The sequence below is a fragment of the Sebastes umbrosus genome, chromosome 21 (genome assembly GCF_015220745.1).
Source record: "Sebastes umbrosus isolate fSebUmb1 chromosome 21, fSebUmb1.pri, whole genome shotgun sequence".
Lineage (NCBI taxonomy): Eukaryota > Metazoa > Chordata > Actinopteri > Perciformes > Sebastidae > Sebastes > Sebastes umbrosus.
The window spans coordinates 12,539,992-12,545,991 of NC_051289.1; the positions used below are offsets into that span (position 1 = coordinate 12,539,992).

Below are 6,000 nucleotides of genomic sequence, written 5' to 3' on the forward strand. Positions count from 1 at the left end.
TGCTGTGCTAACTCTATTGTCAGGTACTTAATCAAGGCCACCAGATTTATTTCCCTGCACTAACTCTGGGGACAACCACAAGCAGAGGCCTGAGTAATCGGATCTTTTTTTGCATCTAAAATTAACCACCTATTCTTAGTGAGAGCTGGGGTTTGGAAATGATAACAATAATGATATCAACCAATACCATATGAGGCCTTGCCTTTCATACTGGGAGTTGCATAATGCTTAATAGACCCAGATGTTGCTCGGACTGACCTTACCTGGGGGGGTACGTTGCCATTATGCCAATCAAAGACTGTAACACTTGATCAGTCGCAGGCCTTAAGCAGACTGGAGAAACTCAATTATTCAGTCTCTTACCTCACACATACACCGCAGTAGCAACAGGCGTTAAGGTTAGCTCAGTCCCTCCTGCATGGACCTAACGCAGGAAATGACAATGGAGAGAAATTAATAACCACAGTTAAACTATAAACAATTACAATACAACAATTTCAGCATTTTTCACACTTGACAAATTACTTCAGAAGGAAGAAATGGAGACTGGTTGATAAAATTGATTCTGTAGAAAGATAAATTTCTTGGCAGGAAGTAAGAAAAGACAAGGAAAAGACACTTACTAAATATAATAAAAACATAAAAACAGCTTTTACAAGTTAGTATAGATACATTTTGTTAAGGAATAACCCTTTACAGCATCTTTCAAAAGAATAAATTTAACATACAATAATTTAATTTTATTATGTTTTCCATTTAATTTCTCTCATTAAGAGACTGTATATAGTACTTAGTAATACAACTCCTTTTTGTCAATGCGGTAGGCGAAGCAGTGCGGAGTGAGAGGAGAGCGAGCACTGAGCATGCAGAGGGAATGTGGTCTGTGTAAGGATGTCAGAAGCATAATGGCCAGCTGAGTCATAGGTTATAAAAAGCTGTCATTAGGGATTTCTGTCCTCAGCAGCTCATCACACAGGACCTGTGAATTATTTATTACGCTGGAAACTCAAGCGGCCCGTTACTCAAGACCGCCTGGTTTCCTGCACTTCCCTTTCCTCGGGCTTGTTTAATAAAAGCATAGCATTTAGTTGTTGTAATTAAAGTCTGATAGGAATTCATTTTATTAATGTAACTACCGTCTTTTATATTGGATATAACAAATTATACACCAACAGTGCATGCACCCAAGGGGCTTTTATACAATGAAAGTGTACAATCAGAGTGTTTGTATTATTAGGATGGGCCTTGTATTTACTTTGCCCACAGTCCAAATGACCACCTAATTAGCACTCAGAGAGCATTAATGAAGGACATTTTTATTATAAGGCTGAATTCTTTTAAAGTTAGGCCAAAGTGCCAAGCCTAATTGCAACAATTTGGAAACTCTTTTTTTAACGTGCATGATGAACAACATAGAACACATCCTAATATGTCCTAAAAATACTAAAGATCCCGTAAATCAGTCTCACTTCATTTTTTTTCCCCTCAGTTTTTTTGATAGCAAAGTCGATGCAAATCAGCTCAGGCATTTTTCCTCACTTTGTTTTGTTCTCAGTATATGAAAATGGTTAAAAATCCCATGGGTCAGTGAAAATGATCCCTCCACTCCAGTCGCCTGCTCTAAGTCAGCCAAAACATTCCAGACATCAAAAGGCGGCGTTGCCTACCAGGGCCATTTCAGTGTCCCAACCTCCAAGGCCCAGGAGGACTTGGTTATTTGGATAAATTAATTTCTGGAGTCTGCCTGAGTTGCAAAAACAACCTCCTGCCTGACAGCAAATTAGTCTAACTGAAAAACCTAGAAAATGCATAAGGTTAAAGAAAACACTCCCTTTTTTTTAAACACAAAATTGATTTTCTGCTTACTGACTGCTCTGCTTTGTTTATGTCTTTGGAAATTTTAATAAAAAGTATAAAAAATATTGTTGAATACATGTGTAAAACTATATATGCTGGCAGGTGAAGAGTTTCAATATGCATACATCAGCACGCAGGCTGTAAAACACACATGCTGTGTACAGTACACAGCTGACAGGCAGTATACCATAAAACAGGCTCATGTAAAAGTTTAACAACTGTCAGTGGTATTGAAAAAATAATACAAAATTGAAATCTCCTGAAGACTCAAACATTCATAAAAGAGAAGAAAAAAACCTGTGAGCACTGGCTGTGAAAATGGGGGAGGAAAATGGTTACGGAGGGAAAATTATGCAAACAGATGAAGACAATCCAGAATTAATGGTCCGCAACATTTTCAGGCACTCAAAGAGCTGTCCAAGGACACCATAGGGGAGACTGCATGGCCCCAGTAATTGGAGGAGCATGTAACTTCAAAAGTAAGGAGAACAGACTGGAGAACTCGCCTCTGAAGTCAAGTCTTAAAGAAAACGTGAAGCACATGCACAGTACATAGGGAATATGGTACATGTGTGAATAAAACTTGTTCTGTTCATTGCTGCAGACATGATACATTGCAGTATTCCTGCTGTGCTACCACACTTTTTAAAACCAAATGAATTTCTGAACTTGAATCATTAAGTCACAGCTGCTCCATCTCAGGTCAGTGACTGAAAATACAAAATGCAGCTAAATGAAACTGGGTAAAAACAAAACAAGATATTCCACAGTGTCAATAAAGATGTCAATAAAAAATATCATTCAGAGGATGTGAGATCATCCTAAGAAAAGAAAAAGCTTTAAAATGTGATGACCATAAGTCTAGACTTGCATTTATTTGTCTTATGAGACCATAAACTGGATATCTTTGAGTGTTGGTCGGTTAAAACAAGCAGTGTGAAGACGCCACCTTGGGCTTTAGTAAACTGTGATGGCCATTTTTCACCAGTTTTCTTTTTTTAAAACAATGAATCGGGAAATAATCAGTAGCCTCACCCTAGATTAATCAACAAAGAAAGTTGCAGCTTTAATTAGTAGAACTATTTTATGAAAATACAGGTAGCAGTATCAAGTGGGAAGACTAACTTTGTAGATATTCCTGTCCCTTGATCATACATGTTGCACGTCTGTACCATATACTGTAGACTGTATACAAAGATGGACGACATGACAGCGCCTCAAAAGTGAAGTCAAAACATCTCGATCGCCACCTGGTGGCTGGCTGCAGTCCGGCTATGAATTGGTTTATGCTATAAAAAGGGAGTGAGACGTCACGTCATGATTGACAGCTATGATTGACAGCTGCTTTGAGTGAAGTAGTCGCGGAACCGGAGGCTCTGGAATTGTACGAGAGAGGCAATGTAACTTTAACTTTCCATAACGGGCCACGAGTTTGTGTAATAGAACAGCAATTCTATGATCAATTTGAGAGGAAGTGGAGATGCGTCATCCATCTATAGAGAGGTGAAGTCCCTACCCTTCTGGTGGACCCCATGGGATCTTATTTCGGAGAAAATATGTACGGTAGTCTTTAGTCAACGGCGAGAGACAAATAATTATTCGATCCTGTTTGAATTACGCCATGAATCACACATATGATGTTTGTCAATTTAAAAGATCATTTTGCAAGTCAAGAAAGTCACAGTTTGTCGAAGGTTTGTCGGAGTATCAAGAGTCTGTAAACCTGACACGTAAGCAACATTTGAGATTACACTAAAAACATGGAGACCAGATGAGACAGACTTGGAGAAACCACTAGTCTACCATTGTGATTACAGAGCCACATGGTTTGTGCAACCGTGGACCCATGCACTTCCAGTATGACCTCAAGTCAGAAGCGAGCCAGTGACCTCATCATAACATTTAACCAGGTGCATAAATATGGCAGCTTCTTGAATTGACATTTATAAAACTGAAGGATTACTGATATTTGACAACTTGGTTCTGTGAGACAAAGAAAAACACCCAATCAGGGAACCACCATCTTTACTGCTTACTCAGAACTGCTGCACTGGTAGAAGGCCTGCGTCTGCAACCTAGACTGTAATCATGATGGCATAACTTTGACATAACCTACACTTCTGTCTTGATGATGTGCTTTGGCTATATATCATGAAAATGAGTCCAAGTCAGAGGAAAATGAAGACAAACTGTATCATATTGGAATGGGAAAAGCAGAGGGGAACACAATCTTTCCAAGGTCCTTTGGTCTGAGGGAAGAACACCATGCATGCTCGAGTCAATCCAACATACACTAACTGAGGAGAAAATGTCCATTTTTAACCTGCTATCCATCACTGTCAAGTAAAAAAGGAAATAATTAGACAGAAAAATGACTGCAGCCCAGGGCAGAATGAATGAGAGTAAAACCCAGGTACAACTGCTGTTAACTTAAGGCAAATGATATTTTGATAAATGTCCTGTGTGCAACTTGAACTACCTGCATCGGCCTATATATTTCTGGCAGTGAAAGCATGTTAGTCTCACAGCATAGTATTCTATTGGGGGAAAATGTCAGACAACACTTTACAAAATATTGCACAATGCAAGTGCACTCAAACAGAGGCTTGTTTTAATGGAACATCAACTGAAATATGTGTTAGTTTTTAAGACTCAATTGTAAGCTGTAGGCTAAGTATATGACCCTAATGCTTTATAGGAGGGGTAAACACTTAAAATGGCTTTACAAACTAAAACTACAATTTAAATATATAGCGTTATATAAAAAAAGAACTAACTATGATAAATAAATTGAGTTAATATATCATAGTTAGTTCATACTATGAGAACTAACTATGATATATTAACTCAATTTATTTATCATAGTTAGTTATTTTTTATATAACTAACTATGATAAATAACTCAATTTATTTATCATAGTTAGTTATGTAAAAAAGAACTAACTATGATAAATAAATTGAGTTAATATATCATAGTTATGAGAACCAACTATGATATATTAACTCAATTTATTTCTCATCGTTAGTTCTTTTTTATATAACTAACTATGATAATTAACTCAATTTATTAATCATAGTTAGTTCTTTTTTATATAACTAACTATGATAATTAACTCAATTTATTAATCATAGTTAGTTCTTTTTTATATAACTAACTATGATAATTAACTCAATTTATTAATCATAGTTAGTTATATAAAAATGAACTAACTATGATAAATAAATTGAGTTAATTGAGTTTGTTTGTCCTATGAAAGCCTTAATTTGCCCAGCTCTAATTTATCACTGCGGAGTGATCTCTTACACTAGAGCTTTATCATTCATGGGGCTATCTAGCTGTCAATAACTGCTGCTGTCTCCGCCCATATTGGAAATGGCTCAATACCACGCTGTCAATTCACCACACACACAGGGGGAAAACTAATTGACAATTGTTGACTGAGAAGCAACAAATAATGACACAAAAGACAAATACAGTCGCCTCATTGCTACCTACCTTTTACTGTATCACCGCTGTCACCACATGCAACAAGTCTCTCCGTCCATATTCAGAAACTTTATGTCTTCAGCTTCACGCGTCACTCAGCTTCTTCTTTCTCTGCTGCTGGCTGGTAAATGTGTCCGTGACATGCACCAAAGCGAGGTTGGAAAAGAAGTTGGAAAAAGCTTATAAATGTCCGTCATAAAAAGCTACAAAAGTTTTTAACGCTCTGCAGAGTCGGAAGGTTACAGTGAATTGACAACAAGATAGATCCGCATGCGTCGGTCTGTGCGCGCGCGCGAGCTGCCCACTGGTATCAGATGTAACAGCCAGGCACGAGGACAACTTTATGCACACACACACACACACACACACACACGCGCACTATATTACAGGTTGATTTTACCTGTCAATAACATAGAATTTGATATTTTTTAAATTCAGCTAATATAGTTAGTTAGGGTTAGGGTTTTTTATTTTAAAATATAATAAAGCTTTAATTTGCAGATTAATTAGTCATTAAAGGTCCCATATTATGCTAATTTTCAGGTTCATACTTGTATTTTGTGTTTCTACTAGAACATGTTTACATGCTGTAATGTTCAAAAAAAAACTTTATTTAAGGAATAAACTGGGACACATTTAGAATGTTTACGTTTAAA

General features: G+C 37.1%; 1 protein-coding gene across 6 annotated transcripts in view; it reads right to left on the minus strand.

The window, feature by feature from the left end:
- The window catches only part of eya1 (EYA transcriptional coactivator and phosphatase 1), a 64,107-nt gene extending 58,495 nt beyond the window's left edge, over positions 1-5,612 (minus strand). For 4 of the 6 annotated variants that reach the window (XM_037757084.1, XM_037757082.1, XM_037757085.1 and 1 more), the window contains exons 1-2: positions 5,354-5,612; positions 364-424 (exon numbers count right to left, since the gene is read on the minus strand). The gene's annotated coding sequence lies outside the window, so the exon portion shown is untranslated. The remainder of the gene's footprint in view (positions 1-363; positions 425-5,353) is intronic. The other 2 variants (XM_037757083.1, XM_037757081.1) reach the window with 1 other exon arrangement.
- Positions 5,613-6,000: the final 388 nt, after the last annotated feature.